The 26388-nt window shown below is 46.9% G+C and overlaps 1 protein-coding gene across 4 annotated transcripts in view; it reads right to left on the reverse strand.

Annotated features, from left to right (window-relative positions):
* Positions 1–22515, reverse strand: part of LOC134936040 (mucin-3A-like) — a 300343-nt gene extending 277828 nt beyond the window's left edge. For all 4 annotated transcript variants that reach the window (XM_063930944.1, XM_063930943.1, XM_063930942.1 and 1 more), the window contains exon 1: positions 22259–22515. The gene's annotated coding sequence lies outside the window, so the exon portion shown is untranslated. The remainder of the gene's footprint in view (positions 1–22258) is intronic.
* Positions 22516–26388: the final 3873 nt, after the last annotated feature.

A 26388-nucleotide genomic window follows, 5' to 3' on the forward strand; every position in this document is an offset into this window, starting at 1 on the left:
CTCCCTCTGTCTCCCCAAAGGGCTAGTGGGGTCCTGTCCTCTATCAGAGCATTCCCTGTGTGTGTGCTGTGTGTCGGTACGTTTGTGTCGACATGTATGAGGAGAAAAATGATGTGGAGACGGAGCAGATTGCCTGTAATAGTGATGTCACCCCCTAGGGGGTCGACACCTGAGTGGATGAACTGTTGGAAGGAATTACGTGACAGTGTCAGCTCTGTATAGAAGACAGTGGTTGACATGAGACAGCCGGCTACTCAGCTTGTGCCTGTCCAGACGTCTCATAGGCCGTCAGGGGCTCTAAAGCGCCCGTTACCTCAGATGGCAGATATAGACGCCGACACGGATACTGACTCCAGTGTCAACGGTGAAGAGACAAATGTGACTTCCAGTAGGGCCACACGTTACATGATTGAGGCAATGAAAAATGTTTTACACATTTCTGATAATACGAGTACCACCAAAAAGGGGTATTAAGTTCGGTGAGGAAAAACTACCTGTAGTTTCCTGAATCTGAGAAATTAAATGAGGTGTGTGATGATGCGTGGGTTTCCCCCGATAACAACTGATAATTTCTAAAATGTTATCGGCATTATATCCTTTCCCGCCAGAGGTTAGGGTGCGTTGGGAAACACCCCCTAGGGGGGATAAAGCGCTCACACGCTTGTAAGGGCTCTACCCTCTCCTGAGATGGCCGCCCTTAAGGATCCTGCTGATAGAAAGCAGGAGGGTATCCTAAAATGTATTTACACACATACTGGTGTTATACTGCGACCAGCAATAGCCTCAGCCTGGATGTGCAGTGCTGGGTTGGCGTGGTCGGATTCCCTGACTGAAAATATTGATACCCTAGATAGGGACAGTATATTTTTGCCTATAGAGCATTTAAAAGATGCATTTCTATATATGCGTGATGCACAGCGGAATATTTGCCGACTGGCATCAAGTCTAAGTGCGTTGTCCATTTCTACCAGTAGAGGGTTATGGACACGTCAGTGGTCAGGTGATGCGTATTCCAAACGGCATTTGGAAGTATTGCCTTATTAAGGGGAGGAGTTATTTGGGGTCGGTCTTTCAGACCTGGTGGCCACGGCAACAGCTGGGAAATCCACGTTTTTACCCCAGGTCGCCTCTCAACATGAGAAGACGCCGTATTATCAGGCGCAGTCTTTTCGTGGACAAGGGGCAAAAGGTTCCTCATTTCTGCCCCGTGACAGAGGGAGAGGAAAAAGGCTGCAGAAATCAGCCAGTTCCCAGGAACAGAAACCCTCCCCCGCCTCTGCCAAGCCCTCAGTATGACGCTGGGGCTTTACAAGCAGAATCAGGCACGGTGGGGGGCCCTTCTCAATGAATTTCAGCGCGCAGTGGGCTCACTCGCAAGTAGACCCCTGGATCCTTCAGGTGATATCTCAGGGGTACAAATTAGAATTCGAGACGTCTCCCCCTCGCCGTTTCCTAAAGTCGGCTTTACCGATGTCTCCTTCTGACACGGAGACAGTTTTGGAAGCCATTCACAAGCTGTATTCCCAGCAGGTGATAATCAAGGTACCCCTCCTGCAACAGGGAACGGGGTATTATTCCACACTGTGGTGGTACCGAAGCCAGACGGCTCGGTGAGACCGATTCTAAATCTAAAATCTTTGAACACTTACATACAGAGGTTCAAATTCAAGATTGAGTCACTCAGAGCAGTGATTGCGAACCTGGAAGAAGGGGACTACATGATGTCTCGGGACATCAAGGATGCTTACCTTCATGTCAAAATTTACCCTTCTCACCAAGGGTACCTCAGGTTTATGGTACAGAACTGTCACTATCAGTTCAGACGCTGCCGTATGGATGGTCCACGGCACCCCGGGTCTTTACCAAGGTAATGGCCGAAATGATGATATTCCTTCGAAGGAAGGGAATTTTAGTTATCCCTTACTTGGACGATTCCCTGATAAGGGTAAGATCCAGGGAACAGTTGGAGGTCGGCGTAGCACTATCTCAGGTAGTGTTGCGGCAGCACGATTGGATTCTCAATATTCCAAAATCGCAGCTGGTTCCGACGACTTGTCTTCTGTTCCTAGGGATGATCCTGGACACAGTCCAGAAAAAGATGTTTCTCCCGGAGGAGAAAGACAGGGAGTTATCCGAGCTAGTCAGGAACCTCCTAAAACCGAGCCAAGGCTCAGTGCATCAATGCACAAGGGTTCTGGGTAAAAATGGTGGCTTCCTACGAAGCAATCCCATTCGGCAGATTCCACGCAAGAACTTTCCAGTGGGACCTGCTGGACAAATGGTCCGGGTCGCATCTTCAGATGCATCAGCGGATAACCCTGTCATCAAGGACAAGGGTATCCCTCCTGTGGTGGTTGCAGAGTGCTCATCTTCTAGAGGGCCGCAGATTCGGCATTCAGGACTGGGTCCTGGTGACCACGGATGCCAGCCTGCGAGGCTGGGGAGCAGTCACACAGGGAAGGAATATCCAGGGCTTATGGTCAAGCCTGGAGACATCACTTCACATAAATATCCTGAAGCTAAGGGCCATTTATAATGCTCTAAGCTTAGCAAGACCTCTGCTTCAAGGTCAGCCTGTGTTGATCCAGTCGGACAACATCACGGCAGTCACCCACGTAAACAGACAGGGTGGCACAAGAAGCAGGAGGGCAATGGCAGAAGCTGCAAGGATTCTTCGCTGGGTGGAAAATCATGTGATAGCACTGTCAGCAGTATTCATTCCGGGAGTGGACAACTGGGAAGCAGATTTCCTTAGCACGACCTCCACCCGGGAGAGTGGGGACTTCACCCAGAAGTCTTCCACATGATTATAAACCGTTGGGAAAAACTCGACAGGTATTGCGCAAGGTCAAGGGACCCTCAGGCAATAGCTGTAGACGCTCTGGTAACACCGTGGGGGTACCAGTCAGTGTATGTGTTCCCTCCTCTGCCTCTCATACCCAAGGTACTGAGATTGATAAGATGGAGAGGAGTAAGCACTATATTCGTGGCTCCGGATTGGCCAAGAAGGACTTGGTAACCGGAACTTCAAGAGATGCTCACGGAGCCTCTACCTCTAAGAAGGGACCTGCTCCAGCAAGGACCCTGTCTGTTCCAAGACTTACCGCGGCTGCGTTTGACGGCGTGGCGGTTGAACGCCGGATCCTGAAGAAAAAAAGGCATTCCGGATGAAGTCATCCCTATCCTGATCAAAGCCAGGAAGGATGTAACCGCAAAACATTATCACCGCATTTGGCGAAAATATGTTGCGTGGTGCGAGGCCAGTAAGGCCCGACGGAGGAAATTCAACTGGGTCGATTCCTACATTTCCTGCAAACAGGAGTGTCTATGGGCCTGAAATTGGGGTCCATTAAGGTTCAAATTTCGGCTCTGTCAATTTTCTTCCAAAAAGAACTAGCTTCAGTCCCTGAAGTTCAGACGTTTGTAAAAGGGGTACTGCATATACAGCCTCCTTTTGTGCCTCCAGTGGCACTTTGGGATCTCAATGTAGTTTTGGGTTCCAAAAGTCACATTGGTTTGACCCACTTAAATCTGTGGAGTTAAAATATCTCACATGGAAAGTGGTCATGCTGTTGGCCCTGGCTTGGGCCAGGCGCGTGTCAGAATTGGCGGCTTTATCTTGTAAAAGCCCTTATCTGATTTTCCATTCGGATAGGGCGGAATTGAGGACTCGTCCTCAGTTTCTCCCTAAGGTGGTTTCAGCGTTCACCTGAACCAACCTATTGTGGTGCCTGCGGCTACTAGGGACTTGGAGGACTCCAAGTTGCTAGACGTTGTCAGGGCCCTGAAAATATATGTTTCCAGGACGGCTGGAGTCAGGAAATCTGACCCGCTGTTTATCCTGTATGCACCCAACAAGCTGGGTGCTCCTGCTTCTAAGCAGACTATTGCTCGTTGGATTTGTAGTACAATTCAGCTTGCACATTCTGTGGCAGGCCTGCCACAGCCAAAAATCTGTAAATGCCCACTCCACAAGGAAGGTGGGCTCATCTTGGGCGGCTGCCCGAGGGGTCTCGGCTTTACAACTTTGCCGAGCAGCTACTTGGTCAGGAGCAAATACGTTTGTAAATTCTACAAAATTGATACCCTGGCTGAGGAGGACCTGGAGTTCTCTCATTTGGTGCTGCAGAGTCATCCGCACTCTCCCGCCCGTTTGGGAGCTTTGGTATAATCCCCATGGTCCTTACGGAGTCCCCAGCATCCACTTAGGACGTTAGAGAAAATAAGAATTTACTTACCGATAATTCTATTTCTCGTAGTCCGTAGTGGATGCTGGGCGCCCATCCCAAGTGCGGATTGTCTGCAATACTTGTACATAGTTATTGTTACCAAAAAATTCGGGTTATTGCTGTAGTGAGCCATCTTTTCTAGAGGCTCCTCTGTTATCATGCTGTTAACTGGGTTCAGATCGCAGGTTGTACGGTGTGATTGGTGTGGCTGGTATGAGTCTTACCCGGGATTCAAAATCCTTCCTTATTATGTACGCTCGTCCGGGCACAGTATCCTAACTGAGGCTTGGAGGAGGGTCATGGGGGGAGGAGCCAGTGCACACCAGATAGTCCTAAAGCTTTCTTTAGATGTGCCCAGTCTCCTGTGGAGCCGCTATCCCCCCCATGGTCCGTACGGAGTCCCAGCATCCACTACGGACTACGAGAAATAGAATTATCGGTAAGTAAATTCTTATTTTTTCTCAACATGCACAAGGAAATAGAATAAATAATTTTGTTCTTCTGGAATTACGCGTACTGAAGTCTTCTTGTGGCAAGAACGGTGCGACATTAAATGAATCAGCGAAGCTGATTTATATCACCTTCAGGCAGTTTGTACAAACATTTATGCACTGAACCCTTACAATTAGCATGCAAATAACACCACAATATTCTAGTTCACTTACAGTACATTGTACAAGTGTACAATGTGCTTGAAAACCAACACTAAGTATAATTGTGTCCGTTACCCTGTGCTCAGGTCAAGAACCCTTTAAAAGAGTATTTGTGTAAGTCAGTGGTTCTCAGACTGTGTGCCGTGGCTCCCTGGGGTGCCTCGGGACACTAGCAGGGGTGCCCTGGGTTGGTGGTCCAGGACCAATTAAAAATTTTTATGATCAATGTAATAGGCAAAACCAGTGCTGGTGGCTGTCAATCATACAATATATGGACAAACAGGAGCAAATCTTGTCCTTCACAACATAATTGAACCTGAGGATGACCTATAGACACAATTTACTTATTTTAATATTTCTTTCTAAATTTCTCAATAAGAAAAGTTTGGCCTAGGGGCACCCTGAAAAAAAATTCTGTTACTCTAGGGTGCCGTGATTCAAAAAAGTTTGGGAGCCATTAATGTATTTATATATATATATATATATATATATATATATATATATAGTGGCAGTCCAGTCCGGATGCCACCCCGGGTGTTTGCAGGATAGGGCAACAGTTTGGGTGACCCAGACTAAGGTGGCTGGGGGTTTAGGGTTGGACCAAGAGGATGCCCAGGGAGGTGTTGGGACACAGCAGGTTGTCTCTTTAATGTTGTGTCAAAGATTGTCTGGCAGTTGGAAATTATATTATTGTATTGCTGTTAATACACAGAAATACCCTGCGGTTTCATACATGATCCCATCCATGCAGATCCGGTCCAGGTATTGGAGCAAGCGCTCCCAGCAATCAGGCACACCTGTGCCACACTTTTATAAAGCTCGTTAGGGCAAGGGCTCAGGGCTCCTGATGCCAACAAGTGGCCAGGCAATAGAGGGCAGACCAGTGGGTAATACCCCTTTCACACTGCCAATGCTGGTTCCCACCAGGGAGTTGGAAATGGGTCCTTCCCAGGTGGGATCCGGCATTGGCCGCTGCTGCAGGCTTCCCCTGACTTGGCAATATGGCGGGCGGGTTGTCGTAGCAGCAGGGGGTGAAGCCGGCGGCGGGGGGCAGAGGCGGCGCTGGGAGATGAGATCATCTCCGCGCCGCCTCTCCCTGCTGTAGTAAACGGGTCCCGGGACGCATAGATTCAGTTAAGGGGTCAGCTTGCTGGGGGTAGCTTGCGTGGAATTTACGAAATGTGTTATCCGAACAGTTAAACAAACAGTTGAACAAACATTGAGCACCATCAAGGATAGGTAACCGTAACTTACTTTAACTATTTATTCCTACACCACTTAACCCAAAACTATCTCAGAAGCGACCACAGCATGTTCATCAAACTACTGTTTCTTATTTCAATTCATGGAATACTCGCCAAATTTAACACATTCTATACTCTCCCTAAAACTAACCCCTCTGTGCACATTACAGCTTCTATGCTCCACTCCCCTCTTCTAACCACTCATGAGCTTTATATTTACATCTCTGCAAGTACTTTGACAACCACAATTGGCCACCAGAGTAACCACTCGTAAACATCCACCACTATTTATCTCACTCTTCTGCTTTTATTAGCTGGTGACATATCTCCAAATCCAGCCCCCAACCACCTGTCCCTCTCACACTCAGCTGTCTCAAAACAACATAGAAATCCATCTAACCTCATAAATATCACGTGTCTCCCATCCCCCTCCAAGTTACTAAAATGTGCCTTATTGAATGCACGCTCTGTTTGTAACAAATTAAAATCCATCCATGACCTCTTCATATCTCACAACTTTAATCTGCTGGCTATTACAGAAACATGGCTCACACAATCAGATATGTCCTCCCGTGCAGCACTGTCACATGGTGGTTTCCACTTCTCACCCACATCTAGGCCTAATAATAGCAAAGGTGGTGGGGTTGGAATCTTACTGTCACAGTTTTTCACATACACTGTTCTACCGCAGGTTCCATCACTCACATTCACATCATTTGAAGTTTACTCTATAAAGCTTTTCACCCCCTTCTCTCTGCGTGTTGCAGCTATCTATCGCCCTCCTGGGCAACCCAAACACCCATTTCTAGAAGATTTTTCTGCCTGGCTCCCACATTTCTTATCCTCTGACATCTCCACCATCATTATGGGCGATTTCAATATAGCTCTTGACAGTCCACAATCTGTTCATGCCTCCAAACTCCTCTCTCTAACCTCCTCTCTTGGCCTCACCCAATGGTCCGACTCCTCTACTCACCAGGAGGGCCACTGCCTTGATTGTGTTCACCAGGCTCTGCTCAGTTTCCAAATTCATTAACACTCCTTTTCCTCTCTCTGATCACAACCTGATCACCTTCACAATCTCTTCTATTACTTTAAATTCCATGACACTAAAACCAAGCAAGCCTCCTCTAACCCGCAGAAATACTAACAATATAAATTTTCAACAACTTTCCACTTCTCTGCAACAACTTTTCTCACCAATCTCTACATACACCACACCTGACACTGCTGTATCCCACCTGCACCAGATCCTAGAATGTGCCCTTGATGAAGTGGCTCCAGCTACCCATCACACTCCACGTAGGCTTAGATGCCAACCATGGCACTCTAAATCAACAAGACACCTACAAAAACTGTCACGTAAAGTAGAACGTCAGTGGTTGAAAACTCATCCAAGTGACTTTCTCACATATAAGACCACCTACCACTCCTATCGTCAGGCCCTGGACACTGCCAAACAAACATATTTCCAATCTCTCATCTCTTATCATGCCACCAACCCCGAGCGACTTTTTAATACATGTAACACGAATATTATTTATTATCGATTGTTTAGTATGAAATTAACATATTTATTGATAAGTATTAGAAAGAAGGTGTTGTTCATTTACAATCCAATATGTCTGAGGTTCATATAAATCTATTGTGTTAGGATACATTGCCCCATAAGTAAAATAGATGTAAATATATGAAATAGATATATATCTATATATGTAAATAGTATTAATAACTAATTGGAGCAGTTGGGCCATATATTGTGACTGTGGTCAGCTGACATGCTTACTTTAATATAGATTATTGTCTGTACCTCAAGGTGAGCTTGAGACATTGTGACTTGCAATAGCCTGCAGGGCAGTAAAGGCGGCAAACAGGGTCCATAGCTATGATCGCGTGCTGCGGGAGCAACAACCTGCAGGGCGGGAAGAGTAGGTCCACGAGCCGGGTTCAGGGCTGACCGCGAGCTGCTGGAGTAAGCGTACTCTGGTTGGCGGCGACTAAGGATGGGGGACCAATGAAAGATGGATGCACAGCGCGAGTCAACCTGTCAGTGAGTATAACGATAGCTCACCTGCGCTGCGAGGGTAGACCGCTGTTCCCCCTGCGAGTGCACACACCTGGATCTCCTGCCCCGCGGACAGCTGCCTCTTGTCACTGCGGCCGGCGGAGCATAGGTGATGTAGCCGGAGCAGGGTTGGCGTAGGAGCACTGAAGAGTGGCGGAGCGAGTACTACTGTTTGTACTCACCACTATATTAGCCTACCTGAGACGCCCGCGGGATACCTGAGGTCGGAGGGCTCAAAGACCCTGGCGATGATTGGGCGGAGGAGAGCTTAGGCACACTGCAGTGGTAACGGTGGTATACGAAAGGCAGCAAGTGCGGAGGAAGGTGGGCGCTGGCAGCAGCAATGGTCCATAGCAACCAGAGAAGCTACCCTGACTTACAAAATATATCCTACATCATTTTAAGGAGAAGAGCAAAGAAAAAGCATATTATCCCTAGTTGGGAGAAACTAGTCCCCTGTAACCAATTGAATATATCATATAGTGCAAAGAGTATTAGCAGGATTTGAAAGAAGGACATAATATATGTATTGATGCTTGGGCATTAAACAAATTCTAGCACTAAGTAATGATATAACACTCAATCCTATGTACTAATTCACAGCGCATTAATCTAATTGTGCCATAAATATGTATATATAAATATTCAAGAAGACATAGGAAAGAGCAGACACTGGCGGAGAGACTGAGAATTTGGGAGTTGTTACTGCAGTGCTGGGGGAGCTGACTGTGTTAGTGTCTTTAATTTGCTACACTCTCTAAGGACTTGCAGCAATACAACTTTATTGGTCACGGGAAGGAATATATTGTTCAAAAGAAACTGCCATATGATATGTACATGTGAAGAGACTGGCTGTTAAAGGGATTGAGCATTCTAAAATAACTGATAACCAAAGTATATGCCCTTTAGTGTCTTTAAATAAGATACTGCATTAACTAAGACAGTGGTTCCCAAACTGTGTGCCGTGGCACCCCAGGGTGCCACGGGATACTTGCAGGGGTGCCTCAGGTTGGTGGTCAAGGACCAATTCAAACTATTTATTGTCAATTTAATAGGCAAAACCAGTGCTGATGGCTTCCAGTTATAAAATATGTGGACAAACAGAAGCAAATCTTGTCCCTCACCACATAACTGACCCTAAGGATGACATATAAACATAATTTACTTAATCTAATATTTTTTTCTAAATTTCTCAATAAGAAACTTGTGGCCTAGGGGTGCCGTGAAAAAAAAATCTGACACTCCAGGGTGCCGTGACTCTCAAAAGTTTGGGAACCACTGAACTAAGAGACAGAATATATATTTAAGCTGCATCAGGAGAGAGACCAGGAATACAGAGGCAGTTAATTGTGCTCAAGGAACACTGTTGCCAGGGATAAATATTTCCACTTTTCCATGAAGTTAAGAATAGACTTGTCCAGCTACTTCCCACACTTTTATTGCGTATACAGTATTGGAAGGATAAATCTACTGCTGATGTTTGCTACACCAGAGGAAAAGATACTTTTTACCTAACATACAAAAGATAAACATAGATGGCAACATATTACAACATTTTTGACAGCAATTGTTACAGTGGGTGGTCTTCTGTATGCCGGCGGTCGGCATACCGACACTTCTTTTCCCTCGTGGGGGTCCACGACCCCCATAGAGGGAGAATAAAATAATACCGTGCCCGTAGCGTGGCGAGCTCAGCGAGCCCGCAAGGGGCTCATTTGCGCTCACCACACTGTCGGTAAGCCGGCGGTCGAGCTCCCGGCGCCGGTATGCTGGTCGCCGGGAGCCTGACCGCCGGCCAGCCATAGTGAACCCGTTACAGTAGCCTTCGGTATTGAAATGAGAACTTCTAGTTACAGAAAGTGAAAGGAGAGAAGAATATTGGGGGTCATTCCGAGTTGTTCGCTCGCAAGCTGATTTTTGCAGATTTGCTCACGCTAAGCCGCCGCCTACTGGGAGTGAATCTTAGCTTATCAAAATTGCGAACGATGTATTCGCAATATTGCGATTACACACCTCGTAGCAGTTTCTGAGTAGCTTCAGACTTACTCGGCATCTGCGATCATTTCACTGCTTGTCGTTCCTGGGTTGACATCACAAACACACCCAGCGTTCGCCCAGACACTCCTCCGTTTCTCCGGCCACTCCCGCGTTTTTTCCCACACTCCCATAAAACGGCCTGTTTCCGCCCAGTAACACCCATTTCCTGTCAATCACATTACGATCGCCAGAACGATGAAAAAGCCGTGAGTAAAATTCCTAACTTCTTAGCAAATTTACTTGGCGCAGTCGCAGTGTGAACATTGCGCATGCGCACTAAGCGGAAAATCGCTACGATGCGAAGATTTTTACCGAGCGAACAACTCGGAATGAGGGCCATTATTCTTAAAGTGCGTTGATAAAGGTTTAGAGGCAATTTATTGTTTTTATAAGTTTTTAAGGGCCCTTATAGTGCATAACTATATCAAGCGTACCCGGGTCACTCTGACACCTAAGGGTGTTTATTTAAAAGGTCAATTTTTTTTGTATTGCATGCGACCATTTAATGCAGGGGCGGCCAGACTTTTGGAGTCGGTGATCTACTGTGAAAGCTAAAAAGCTTTTGTGATCTACCCAGGAGGAATAATAGCGCGCGCCGTAGGCGCGCGCGCAAAAAAAAGGGGCGTGGTATAACAAAAAGTGGGCGTGCTATAACTAAAAGTGGGCGTGGTATAACAAAAAAAAAAAGGGACGTAGCCTTGCTGCGCAGAGTGTAATGACTACCTCACGCAAAATAACACATTGGCCCCCACAGGTAAAAACCTCAAACACATATGCCCCCAGTGCCAGATACACATGCCCCCACAGTGCCAGATATGCCCCCACAGTGCCAGATACACATGCCCCCACAGTGCCATGTGCCCACAGTACCAGATATGCCCCCACAGTACCAGATACAGATATGCCCCCACAGTGCCATGTGCCCGCAGAGCCAGATATGCCCAGTGCCACATATGACCCCACAGTGCCAGATATGCCCCCACACTGCCAGATATGCCCCCACACTGCCAGACATGCCCCCACAGTGCCATGTGCCCGCAGAGCCAGATATGCCCAGTGCCACATATGACCCCACAGTGCCATGTGCCCACAGTGCCAGATAGCCCCCACAGTGCCAGATACAGATATGCCCCCACAGTGCCAGATACAGATATGCCCCCACAGCGCCAGATTACAGATATGCCCCCACAGTGCCAGATATGCCCCCACAGTGCCATGTGCCCGCAGTGCCAGATATTCCCCCAGTGCCACACATGACCCCACAGTGCCAGACATGCCCCCACAGTGCCAGATATGCCCCCACAGTGTCATGTGCCCGCAGAGCCAGATATGCCCCCAGTGCCACACACGACCCCACAGTGCCACACACGACCCCACAGTGCCAGACATGCCCCCACAGTGCCAGATATGCCCCCAGTGCCAGATATGCCCCCACAGTGCCATGTGCCCGCAGAGCCAGATATTCCCCCAGTGCCACACATGACCCCACAGTGCCAGACATGCCCCCACAGTACCAGATATGCCCCCACAGTGCCAGATATGCCCCCCACAGGGCCATGTGCCCGCAGAGCCAGATATTCCCCCAGTGCCACACATGACCCCACAGTGCCAGACATGCCCCCACAGTGCCAGATATGCCCCCACAGTGCCATGTGCCCGCAGAGCCAGATATTCCCCCAGTGCCACACATGGCCCCACAGTGCCAGACATGCCCCCACAGTGCCATGTGCCCGCAGAGCCAGATATGCCCCCACAGTGCCATGTGCCCGCAGAGCCAGATATGCCCCCAGTGCCACACATGACCCCACAGTGCCAGACATGCCCCCACAGTGCCATGTGCCCGCAGAGCCAGATATGCCCCCAGTGCCACACATGACCCCACAGTGCCAGACATGCCCCACAGTGCCAGATATGCCCCCAGTGCCAGATATGCCCCCACAGTGCCATGTGCCCGCAGAGCCAGATATTCCCCCAGTGCCACACATGACCCCACAGTGCCACACATGCCCCCACAGTGCCATGTGCCCGCAGAGCCAGATATGCCCCCAGTGCCACACATGACCCCACAGTGCCAGACATGCCCCACAGTGCCAGATATGCCCCCAGTGCCAGATATGCCCCCACAGTGCCATGTGCCCGCAGAGCCAGATATTCCCCCAGTGCCACACATGACCCCACAGTGCCAGACATGCCCCCACAGTGCCAGATATGCCCCCACAGTGCCAGTGCCAGATATGTATATAACAGCTCACCGTTGGTGTGTGGTGAGCGCAGCGCGCGCCTCTCCTGCCTGCTGCTCCCGCTCTGCATCCTCAGTCTGACGGCAGCGTGTATGGCTCAAATCAGGTGCCGGTCCGCGAGCTCTCATTGGCTAACGAACCGGCACCTGATTTGAGCTATACACTCGGCCGTCAGACTGAGGAGACAGAGCGGGAGCGGAGGGCAGGAGAGGCGCGGCTTCGGGTGGCTGGGCGGCGGATCGCGATCGACTGGTCGCATGTCCGCGATCGACCAGTCGATCGCGATCGACTGTTTGGCCACCCGTGATTTAATGTATAGGTATTTTGGAAAATATAGAATTGGTATTGTATTCATTTATTGACATGCATAAGTTATTGAGGTATAATGGTACTATGGTGGTCATTCCGAGTCGTTCGCTCAGTAAATTTCATCGCATCGCAGCGATTTTCCGCTTAGTGCGCATCCGCAATGTCCGCACTGCGACTGCGCCAAGTAATTTTGCTATGAAGTTAGGATTTTTACTCACGGCTTTTTCATCGCTCAGGCGATCGTAGTGTGATTGACAGGAAATGGGTGTTTCTGGGCGGAAACAGGCCGTTTTATGGGCGTGTGGGAAAAAACGCTACCGTTTCCGGAAAAAACGCAGGAGTGGCTGGAGAAACGGGGGAGTGTCTGGGCGAACGCTGGGTGTGTTTGTGACGTCAAACCAGGAACGACAAGCACTGACTGAACTGATCGCAGATGCCGAGTAAGTCTGAAGCTACTCTGAAACTGCTAAGAAGTTTGTAATCGCAATATTGCGAATACTTCGTTCGCAATTTTAAGAAGCTAAGATTCACTCCCAGTAGGCGGTGGCTTAGCGTGAGCAACTCTGCTAAAATCGCCTTGCGAGCGAACAACTCGGAATGACCTCCTATGTTACTTCTAAAATATTAAACACCACATTATATCTACCACCTGTGTCGGTGAGCTGAAGTTAGGTCCACGAATCCTTGAAAAGAGAACAGGTAAACAAATTAGTGCTGTGGGGTTCAATTAGGGGGTAAATTTACAAACAGGGATCTAGCAAGGCTTACCCAGGCAAGCCTTATTGAAAAACAATTAGTCTGGGTGGAGGCACATTCAGTTATTAGGGACATTGTATACCCAGGTAGTTACAGGAGGGTTACATACATTTAAGTCACTTCTTTACCCTCCCTCACCTCCCCCACTAGCTACTATCCATGCGCAATAACTTGCTTCCTACTTCAAGGATAAGATTGATAAAATCCGAGATGAAATGGTATGCTCTAACTCAGCCAGTGACCTGCTCAATTCCCTACCTGAACCCTCTGGCACTTTCTCTTCATTTTGTCACGAACCGGTTTCTCACCTCTGCGGGTTCTGGGATTCATCCGTTGCCAGTGCGGTTGCTCGCGGTGCTGTGCGCCCGTGTGGGGACGCGGCGTGATCGGTGGCACAGGTAATGCAGAATCTGGGAACTGTGAGTGCGGGGACCAAATGGCCTAAGGCACTGCAGTGTGTCTGCTGTATAGGAGGTGGCCATGTTGGAGACCAAATAGGTAATACAGAGCACTTGTGAAAACACCTGTGGGCAGGTGTAAGCCAATCCCGTGCTTGTGCTGCCTTTAAGTAGGCTGGGATTATGTTACTCTGGGCCAGTGCTTTGTTGTATCAACGCTGTGCTCTAGCTCTGAGCTCTCTCCGTGCATTCCTGTGTGATTCCCGTGGTCCAGATATCGCCTCCGTTCCCAGAGGTCCGTCTGCAGCCTTCACTGCTAAAAGATCCACCAGCTCCCCGCTGTGCTGTCAGTTAATTGCACACCTACTGGAAGCAGTTGGATTCCCAGAGTCTTGCATGAAGTTACCTTGTCAGTCTGCTTTCAACCATACAAAGTTTGGAGGATTCTATTTCCCTCAGCTGTTCGTTTGTTTAACTCTGCATTTAACCCATTCATCACCTTGTCATCTACTACAGTTTCACAGTGATCTCCGGAACCCGCAAGTAACCCAATTCAGTACTTTATATTTTCTATGTTGTCATAACAAGGATAATTCTTCACAGTCTCTCAGTTAACTCTCAAAACTCCATTGCAAATCCTTACAGTTATTTCTTCATGTCTGCATTATCCAGTTACTCACATTCTGCAGTTCAGCATCAAAGCTTGTTTATATTTGGACAATTCAACATTTATTCATCAGCTTGTTTTTGCATACAGTACCATGAACATTTCTTTTATTTGTCTTTGAGATTTATCCTGCATATTATTTCTGCCATTCCTGCAATACTTCAGTATAAGATGATGATTAACAACTTGTCAGTTAACTCTTTACTGAATTGTTATTTTGAATAAATATACGAAACTGAACTTTCTTTGTCCTCCCTGCTTTCCTCATACCCCAGCACCTACACCTGTGGTTGGTTCCGGGTTAACGGATTCACAAAACACCCGGACCTGACAGTAAGCACTGGCCACATGGATCCGTCAAGTGACCAATTCGCAGGAGGCGGTGCTACGTCTGATATCCTTTCCCGTCTGGAAAACCAGGAGTCTATACAGACACAAATAGTGCAGTTTATGCAAACTTTGGCAGACCGTTTAGAGACTCTTCATACGGCTATTAAAACGTCTCAAGTCCAGATTCCAACTCCGGTTGTCCCAGTAACCACTACAGCTTCTCCTGTGACGCTGCCTACGTCCCGCTTGCAGTTACCCTCTCCGAGTAAGTTTGACGGAACTCCAAAACTTTGCAGAGGATTCCTGAATCAATGCGAGATCCAGTTCGAACTGTTATCCGCTAGTTTCCCATCAGCTTGTTCTAAGGTTGCATATATTATTGCCCTCCTCTCCGGTCAGGCTCTGGAGTGGGCATCACCATTATGGGAAAGAGGTGATCCTATCCTCTCTAATTACAAGGAGTTCGTATCATCCTTCCGGAGAATCTTTGACGAACCAGGCAGGGCCACCTCAGCATCTTTGGAGATTCTCCGTCTACGTCAAAGTTTACGTCCTATCAGTCAATATATTATTCAGTTTCGCACGTTGTCTTCAGAGTTAAACTGGAATGAGGAGGCCCTGATCGCCGCGTTTTGGAATGGACTTTTTAGAGAGAATCAAGGATGATTTAACTATCCGGGATGTGCCAACTAAACTGGATGAATTGATTTCTCTCTGTAACAAACTTGACCTACGTTACAGGGAGCGAAGTTTAGAGAAATCCAGGGCAGAGCGATCCAGTCCACGTTATCATCCTTGGCCTCGACAAGATTCTTCATCACAGTCTCCGGTAACGACAGAAGAACCTATGCAGATTGGGCGCTCTCGCCTCACAGAGGAGGAACGACTTCGTCGTCGACAGGGTAACCTCTGCATGTACTGTGGGTCCTCCGAACATTTAGTTAAATTCTGCAAACTCCGACCGGGAAACTCTCGCCTCCTAGCTTATTCAAGAGAGGTTAAGCTAGGAGTTACTTTAGAATCACGTTCTGGGAAAGAGCCAACCGTGTCCATTAAATTAGAAGTTCCAAGTTCTACAGTGAAAGTTTCAGCTCTCCTAGATTCCGGGGCAGCCGAGAACTTCATCTCCTCAGCCTTTGTCATACGGTCTAAAGTTCAAACCATGCCTCTGGAAGCAGCAGTTGCTGTTACAGCAGTGGATGGAAGTCGAATTCCAGATGGTATAATTACTCATCGAACCGTATGTCTCAAGATGAAAGTTGGTGTGCTCCATTCCGAATACCTCTCCTTCTACGTGATTCCCAAAGCCTCTCAAGATGTGATACTTGGTTTACCTTGGCTGCAGAAACATAATCCTCAACTTAATTGGCAAACCATGGAAGTCCTTTCGTGGGGTAAATCTTGTACCAAGGACTGTGTAGCTTCAATTGTACCTCTCCGGTCAATTAGCCTTCTCGATCTACCTCCGGTGTATCAATCCTTTGCGGATGTTTCCAGTAAACAAGCAGCAGACTCTCTACCTCCTCATCGCGAATGGGACTGCCCAGTCGTCCTGGGTCCGGGCAAAACCCCTCCTAGGGGACAAATTTATCCACTATCCATCCCAGAGACGCAAGCTATCCGAGATTGGTCCACTCCTACAACTCTCAAGGGGATTCAGCGATTTCTTGGCTTTGCTAATTTCTATAGGAGATTCATTAAGAATTATTCTACGTTAGCTGCTCCCATCACAGCCCTAACTCGCAAGAGAGCAAATCCTATGAACTGGTCTTCTGAAGCAATCAAAGCCTTCTCTGATTTAAAGCAAGCCTTTGTGTCAGCCCCCATTCTTCGACAGCCTGATTTGAATCGTCCCTTTCTACTAGAGGTGGATGCATCTACAGAAGCAGTAGGAGCTGTGTTATCCCAAGTCTTTGAAGATAAAAAAGTCCATCCCTGCGGATATTTCTCCCGTAAGTTCCTCCCGGCCGAGCGTAATTATGCAATCGGTGAGCAAGAATTACTTGCCATCAAGTTGGCATTTGAGGAGTGGAGATACCTTCTAGAAGGAGCACAACATCGCATTACAGTATATACTGATCATAAGAATCTTTTATATCTGCAGTCAGCTCAGTGCTTAAATCCACGACAAGCTCGATGGGCGCTATTCTTCACACGATTTAATTTCAAGCTCACCTATCGTCCAGGATCTCAGAACAAAAAGGCAGATGCCCTTTCTCGGTCCTTTGCTTCTTCTGAATCAAATGATGCTACCACGAATCAAGTCATTGTGAATCCTACGTCCTTTTTAATGACTCGAACCTCTCCAGTTCCTCCGCCTGGCAGGACCTTTGTCGCCACAAATCTTCGAAAACGGCTGCTTACCTGGGCTCACTCCTCCCCCTTCATGGGTCACCCTGGGGTTCTAAAGACTCTCAAATTTATTCAACAGTCTTATTGGTGGCCACGTCTCAAAGCCGATGTCCAAGAGTTTATAGCAGCATGTCCTAAATGTGCCCAACATAAGAGTCCAAGAAGTTCTCCACCAGGTTTATTACATCCATTATCCATACCCAAACAACCATGGACTCATATCTCAATGGATTTCGTGACTGATCTACCTCCATCAAAAGGGCGAAATACCATTTGGGTGATAGTGGATCGATTTTCGAAAATGGCACATTTCATTCCATTAACTGGGTTACCATCAGCCCCTTTATTAGCCAGATTGTTCATCTCTGAAATCTTCAAGTTGCATGGCCTTCCTCGAGAGATCATCTCTGATCGGGGAACACAGTTTGTGGCCAAGTTTTGGAGGTCGCTTTGTTCGTCTTTAAATGTCAAGTTGAACTTTTCTTCTGCATATCTTCCTCAGACAGATGGACAAACTGAGAGAGTAAACCAAGACCTTGAAACATTTCTCTGGCTATATATAGCGTCCTCACAGGATGACTGTGTTGACTACCTTCCATTGGCAGAATTTGCTCATAATAATCTCTTCCATTTGTCTTCAGAATCTACGCCCTTTTATGTTAACTTCGGCTTTCATCCTCGTGTGCCGAAGTTCCATCCATTGCCAGCCCTAGAGGTTCCAGCAGCAGATCAAGAGCTTCAACGTCTATCCAGAATCTGGAGTTGTGTGCGTAAGTCGTTGGTCAAAACTTCCGCTCGTTATAAATCTTTTGCAGATAGAAAACGTAAAGGTGTACCGAATTACAAGGTGGGAGACCAAGTTTGGATTTCTACGCGCAATCTCAGGTTCAAAGTTCCTTCTAAGAAATTTGCTCCCAAGTTTATTGGTCCATTTCCCATTGTAAAAGTACTCAACCCTGTGTCATACAAAGTCAAGTTTCCACCATCTTTGAGAATTCCTAACGCCTTTCATACATCTTTACTGAAGCCTTTGATTCTCAATAAGTTCCGTACTACCCAGTCCAAATCTCCTAAAGTTCGCTCTTTGCAGAATGAGGAATTTGAGGTTAAAGAGATTGTGGACTCACGTTCCCGATATGGACGTTTACAGTTTCTGGTCGACTGGAAGGGTTACGGTCCGGAGGAGAGATCCTGGGTTTTCTCTGAAGATGTTCATGCTCCAAGACTGGTACAGAAATACTTCTCCAAAAATCCTGATACGGTTCAAAGGTGTTCGGAGACCACCCTTAGAAGAGGGGGTACTGTCACGAACCGGTTTCTCACCTCTGCGGGTTCTGGGATTCATCCGTTGCCAGTGCGGTTGCTCGCGGTGCTGTGCGCCCGTGTGGGGACGCGGCGTGATCGGTGGCACAGGTAATGCAGAATCTGGGAACTGTGAGTGCGGGGACCAAATGGCCTAAGGCACTGCAGTGTGTCTGCTGTATAGGAGGTGGCCATGTTGGAGACCAAATAGGTAATACAGAGCACTTGTGAAAACACCTGTGGGCAGGTGTAAGCCAATCCCGTGCTTGTGCTGCCTTTAAGTAGGCTGGGATTATGTTACTCTGGGCCAGTGCTTTGTTGTATCAACGCTGTGCTCTAGCTCTGAGCTCTCTCCGTGCATTCCTGTGTGATTCCCGTGGTCCAGATATCGCCTCCGTTCCCAGAGGTCCGTCTGCAGCCTTCACTGCTAAAAGATCCACCAGCTCCCCGCTGTGCTGTCAGTTAATTGCATACCTACTGGAAGCAGTTGGATTCCCAGAGTCTTGCATGAGGTTACCTTGTCAGTCTGCTTTCAACCATACAAAGTTTGGAGGATTCTATTTCCCTCAGCTGTTCGTTTGTTCAACTCTGCATTTAACCCATTCATCACCTTGTCATCTACTACAGTTTCACAGTGATCTCCGGAACCCGCAAGTAACCCAATTCAGTACTTTATATTTTCTATGTTGTCATAACAAGGATAATTCTTCACAGTCTCTCAGTTAACTCTCAAAACTCCATTGCAAATCCTTACAGTTATTTCTTCATGTCTGCATTATCCAGTTACTCACATTCTGCAGTTCAGCATCAAAGCTTGTTTATATTTGGACAATTCAACATTTATTCATCAGCTTGTTTTTGCATACAGTACCATGAACATTTCTTTTATTTGTCTTTGAGATTTATCCTGCATATTATTTCTGCCATTCCTGCAATACTTCAGTATAAGATGATGATTAACAACTTGTCAGTTAACTCTTTACTGAATTGTTATTTTGAATAAATATACGAAACGGAACTTTCTTTGTCCTCCCTGCTTTCCTCATACCCCAGCACCTACACCTGTGGTTGGTTCCGGGTTAACGGATTCACAAAACACCCAGACCTGACACATTTGAGCCCACAAGTGAAGATGAAGTATCAACACTCTTTTCATCCTCCTACTCCACTACCTCTCCTCTTGATACTATACCCTCACAGGTCAGTAAAACTGTGTCTCCTCTGCTTATCCCAACCTTAACTAAAATCTGTAATCTCTCTATCTCTCTACTGGTATCTTTCCCTCTCTGTTTAAACATGCAGTGATTACTCCCATTCTAAAAAAACACAACTCTGACCCAAACACACTCTCTAACTACCGTCCTATTTCTCAGCTGCCAGGTCCCTCCAAGCTACTTGAGAGACTTGTCTACACTCGCCTTACACACTTTCTTAACTCTCACAACTTACTGGACCCACTTTAGTCAGGCTTTCATGCTCAACACTCCACAGAGACGGCACTGACCAAAGTACTGAATGATCTAGTCACTGCTAGATCGAAAGGCCATTACACACTACTTATTCTTCTAGATCTCTCTGCTGCTTTTGACACTGTTGACCACTCTCTTCTCATACAAACACTACAATCCCTAGGTCTTCAGGACACAGCCCTTACTTGGTTCTCATCCTACCTATCTAATCGCTCTTTCAGTGTTCACTTCTCTGATTCTACCTCCTCTTCTCTACCTCTATCAGTTGGAGTACCGCAAGGCTCAGTCTTAGGTCTTAGGTCCTCTGCTGTTCTCAATCTATACCTCCTCTCTTGGTAAACTAATCAGCTTCTTCGGATTTCAGTATCATTTGTACGCTGATGATACTCATCTACCTATCCTCCCCAGATTTATCACCATCTGTATTGGCTCGTGTCACTGGATGCCTGTCTGCCATTTAATCTTGGATGTCATCTCGCCACCTCAAACTCAACATTTCCAAAACAGAATGAATTATTTCTCCACCAGCCAATAGTAGTTACCAACCTGATATCTCCATAACTGTTGACAATGGAACTATCCACCCTACCCCACAAGCTTGCTGCCTAGGTGTCATCCTTGACTCTGAACTGTCCTTTGTTCCACACATTCAATCTGTCTCTAAATCATGTTACATGCACCTTAAAAACATATCCAAAATACGCCCTTATCTAACACAAGACACTGCAAAAACTCTAATCCATGCTCTCATTATCTCCCGCATTGATTATTGTAATAGTCTCCTTACTGGTCTTCCCAAACATAGGATCTCCCCACTACAATCCATTATAAATGCAGCTGCGAGGCTAATCTTCCTCGCCAGATGTTCTTCATCTGCTGATCCGCTCTGTCAGTCCCTCCATTGGTTACCAGTATTCTACCGTGTTAAATATAAAATACTTTTACTTACATACAAGGCTATTAACCAAACTGCACCATCATACATCTCTTCACTCATCTCAAAATATCTCCCTACCAGACCTCTCCGCTCTGCACAAGATCTGCGTCTCTCATCCACATGTATTACCTGTTCCCACTCAAAATTACAGGACTTTACCCGGGCTTCACCCACTCTGTGGAATGCCCTCCCATGCACAATAAGTCTCTCCTCTAGTCTCCAAATCTTTAAACTTTCCCTGAAAACTCATCTCTTCAGGCAAGCCTACCAAATTCCAGACCCACCCACATAACCTTCAATGTTCCCCTATCCAATTACATTCTCCCTGTACAGACCACACAACCTCACATTTTGTCTTCCAACATTGCTGGGTGATCATATCCTACAACCCATTAAGAACCTAGCAATCTGGTGGACCATTATGTAACAGGTAGCATCTATCCTTGTGTATCAATGCCTATTTCCCTATAGATTTTGTTCTATAACTGTTTTGTTCTATAACTGTTGTTCTAATTGTAAAGCGCAACGGAATATGCTGCGCTATATAAGAAACTGATAATAAATAAATACATAAATTATTGGCCGCCCCCCATCACGTCATTGCCCCCTTCATTTCGGGTGCCGTCTGGATGCCTCGAGACCACCAGGGCAGCCCCAGCCTTACCCTACTACCAACTCCTGGACCGCAATTTGCTGCCCATTGTCCCACCCCGTCATTTGCTAAATAAATTATAAAAAAATAATCATCTGGCCCTTATCAGCCTAGTGTGCCGCCCCCCAGCAAGTGCAGCCCCTAGGCACATGCCTAGTGGGAAATCCACCACTGCACTTATCCAGGAGCACAGTGAAACAACTACTTAATTAGCTCCACTGTGATGTAACTGTGTTTGTCCTCGCTGCAGCTTGGAAGTTATACTTGTAGTTTGTCTGCAGTAAGATGAGGAAGGTCTTAGCTGTATATATCTGATTCCTGTTTATTACAGCAAAGATGCGGAGCAATGATTGAATATACACTGTTATATATACTGTCCAGCTACTCTCTCTTCAGTGAGTGCCACTTGTCTGTCAGTGCCAGGTGATCAGGGGTTACACAGAAGCTCGGCCACTCCCTTGATAAGATCAGGGGCTGTAACGCAGAAGAAGGCACTCTGGGCTACTGACAAGAAGTTGTACTGTGCTACAAAAAGGGGGCTAGTCTCTACACTTCATTAGGACTCCATTTGTACTGTGCTGAGGTGTATGAATAAAGTCATTGCAGATTTGTACAGACCTTTCCTGTGGTACTGCGCTGGATCCTTGTCACCGCTGCTGAAGAAGACCACACACACACACACACACACACACACACACACACACACACACACACACACACACACACACACACACACACACACACAGCTAAAGCAGTCTCTTAGTCCTGAAGCTGGCCGCACCCAACCTCTGTTGTTATCTCTACTATATATGGATAAATCTCCTGCTTGGAAAGCTCCGCTCACTGCCTGTCTCTGACACAGGGGGAATCTTCCTCCATCACTGCTGGGAACTGAAGGCTTGAACAGGGGCTGATCCTAACACTATCACGCTGCCAACTCTGCCTTGTACTTTACAGGAGCCTGTCAACGCCGAGGTAAGCTCCCTCCAGCGCAGCTCCGTTCCTTACACAGTGCTTCCACAGAAGATCTGACAGAACAAATCACTCTGTATCTGTGACTTTTAGTCTTCGAACAGTTTTTTTTCAATAACTGTATTTATAACATATATATATATATATATATATATATATATATACACATACAGTGATAGCCCATACATTACACATCATCCCTTCAGGGCTATATCAACTTAATGGTGTGTCATATGTACTACACTGTAAAGCCCATTACACATCATCATCACCGTAATGCCCTTTATACAATATGCCAAACACCGTAGTCACTTTACACATTATGCCACATACCATAATGCCTGTTACACATTATACTACACACCGTAATGCCCCTTACACACTAAGTACTACACCGTAATGCCCCTTACACATTATGCCACACACCGTAATGCTCCTTATACACTATGGCACTCATTCCGAGTTGATCGCTCGCTAGCTGCTTTTAGCAGCCGTGCAAACGCTAAGCCGCCGCCCTCTGGGAGTGTATCTTAGCTTAGCAGAAGTACGAACAAAAGGATCGCACAGCGGCTGCAAAAAAAATGTGTGCTGCTTCAGAGTAGCTCCAGACCTACCCCTAGCTTGCGATCACTGCAGACTATTTAGTTCCTGTTTTGACGTCACGAAAACGCCCTGCGTTTAGCCAGCCTCGCCTACGTTTCCCCAACTACGCCTGCGTTTTTATCTGGCACGCCTGCGTTTTTTCACTCACTCCCTGTAAACGGTCAGTTGATACCCAGAAACACCCACTTCCTGTCAATCACTCTGTGGTCAGCAGTGCGACTGAAATGCTTCGCTAGACCGTGTGTGAAACTACTTCGGCTGTTGTGAAAGTACGTTGCACGTGCGCATTGCGGCGCATACGTATGCGCAGAATTGTCGCTTTTTTGACTAAACGCTGCGCTGCGAATGAAAACAGCTAGCGATCAACTCGGAATGACCCCCTATGTACTACACCGTAATGCCCCTTACACATTATGCCACACACCGTAATGCCCCTTACACACTATGTACTATACCATAATGCCCTTTACACATTATGCCACACACTGTAATGCCCCTTACACATTATGCCACACACCGTAATGCCCCTTACACATTATGTACTACACCGTAATGCCCTTTACACATTATGCCACACACTGTAATACCCCTTATAACATGAAGTGCCCCATATACCTTATTAGCTGCTGGTTCTAAACAAAGCAGTGAGGAGACAAGTGCATGTGTGTATAACAGGCAGCAGAGACATGTCAGGCTCTTGCTCATCACAGCGTGCTCCAGCAGAGCATATATACACTGTGCATCATATATAATGTATACTCTGTATCATCAGCTGTTACTGTTACACAGGGCTGCCACTACTCTCATTTTATGCCAATGGCTACACCCAGTTAACTCTGCTGCTCACCATATCTCCCATGTCGGATGAACACTGCTTACCAGACATGCAGCTTGTTTGTTGTTTCCTCCTCCTCCTCCTCCTCCTCCTCCTCCTCCTCCCTCTCATTGCATGGGTATCTGAATGATAGATAGATAGTGTCTAGTTAGACAGTCAGTAGATAGACACCACATGTTAGACAGACATTAGGTTGACAGGGTCAAAGGTCAACAGGGTCAAAAGGTCATCATGAATAATGTAGACAGTGCAAAAGGTCGACAGGGTCAAAAGATCAACGTGAAAATGGTCAACATAAAAAGGTAGACACAGGTTTATTTTACATTTTACGTGTTTGTTTTTACTTTTTCATACCTTCTCTATACATGTCGGCATAGAGTTGGTTATAAACCTTGTGGTGAGCCCGAAGTCTGGCGAGCGCAGTGAGCCCCGCGAGGGGATGCCTTTCTACAATTACGGGTCCCACATGACAAAACTACACACGCAAACCCCAAAAATGCAAAAAAATTGTGTCTACCTTTTCTTTGCCGAACATTTTCAGGTCGACCCTTTGACCCTGTCAACCATTTGTACTGTCTACTTTTTTCATGTCTACCATTTCACCCTGTCGACCTTTTGACTGTCTAACATGTGGTGTCTATCTATTGACTGTCTAACTAGACACTGTCTATCTATTATACCACACCCCATTGCATGATGCAAAGGAAATCCAGTCTGCAGCCACTCTGTGTTATTTGTAGAGGTACAACTGGTCTTCTTGAATGGGCCACAGCTGTCTCCTCTATGGCAGCGGCCATTTTGGGAAGGATGTTTTAAACTTCAATTCGGGTAGCCAGTCTGTGCATGAATACTGGCACCGAGACACTGGCCGCAGGTGCCCCGTGCAATTACGTGGCACGCCCGGCCCTTGACACGGCCCTGCATGCAGTGGCCTGGGATTATGGATGCAGGCTAAAGAACTGATATGGGACCTGTGAAGCAACAGATCACCGTGACAACTGCAGTTCCTCACAAACTGCTGGAAGGTGCTCCTCCCAGTGCATACCCTCCAACTGTACCTTTTTGGCCAGCATAGTACCATCTTTTTTGGTCTGTACTGGCCATAAAGGGCTTTGTACTGGGTTACAGCATCCCCCAATCCTATTGATTCCTGTGGGAGCACCGTGGAGCCACGCCTCCTTTGCCCATGACCACGCCATCCTTAATTTGAATTTGATTTTCGGCACAGCTGTGTTGGAGGGTATGTGAGTGCTGCAACTCAGGTTGGAGTGGTAGTGGCTGCTGTCAGCCTTACCAGCAGTGAAGGGGGGGTGAGCACAGGTATAAAGCAGACCCCTGAACAGGGAGAATTGGCATCCTTAGAAAGTAGTGAGGAGGAGGAAGATGGGATCTCACAGTTTAGTCTGAAAGAGCTGCAGCAAGAAGCAAAAAAGCTGCAAGTAAGAATCACTGCTAAGAAGAAAAAAGGAACACAGGCCGAGCATGGGAGAGATATCTCATAAAAGAGGAGCTGTTAACCCTAGCAGGGACGCTTGAAAGGGTCAAACAGAAAATTGCACAGATTCGGCAGGCCAAAGTAGCTGAACAAGAAACAAAGGATTTGCTGGAGAAATCTTGTCTGCAGTCTAGTGACGCCAAGAAAATGGAGGAGGAGTTGGAGACATTGGCGGATTTAAGCCTGCCTCCCACCACTTCCGAGTTCCGTGCACAACACAGCGGCAGCTGACGACAGCCTAATCATTGAAAAGAGCTGATCGCTCTTTCCACAATCCTGCACTGAACAGGTTTAGGTCACATCTGTTAGATATTGGAATCTGGCTATGTCAGATTCACATTGCTGTGCATTGTGTTATACTTGCAGTACCACGTTTCACCACTGTTTTGTTAGTCGGTGCTATTGTGCAGCTTGCTGCAAAAGTGTGTTGCTTTATGTTTGTTTGCAGTTAAGAAAAAGTTGAAAGCAGCATGCTGATCTCAGCTCCTGGGGGTGTATTTACTAATATTCGTGTTTTGGCCATTTTGAAGGGTGTTTGAACTCGAATGGTATCGGGTGCATTTTACTGCAACTTTTTGAATCCTGGTACGATCATTCACTAAGCTGCCGACTTTCTCCAATTCGTATTTTGCGATGTCCATGTGATTCGTAATGTCAGGCAGTGTTTTACGGGAGTGATGAGTAAAACACTGCCTGACAAAACACAAGGAATCCCGGCCGGATCTGTGAGATCCGTGCAGGGCTTCATTGTGTACCTTAAAAAGGTGTTTAAAGTCGTTAAAAATCAGAAAAACATTGTGTGGGGTCCCCCCTCCTAAGCACAACCAGCCTCGTACTCTTTGA

The sequence above is a fragment of the Pseudophryne corroboree genome, chromosome 6 (genome assembly GCF_028390025.1).
Source record: "Pseudophryne corroboree isolate aPseCor3 chromosome 6, aPseCor3.hap2, whole genome shotgun sequence".
Classification (NCBI taxonomy): Eukaryota; Metazoa; Chordata; class Amphibia; order Anura; family Myobatrachidae; genus Pseudophryne; species Pseudophryne corroboree.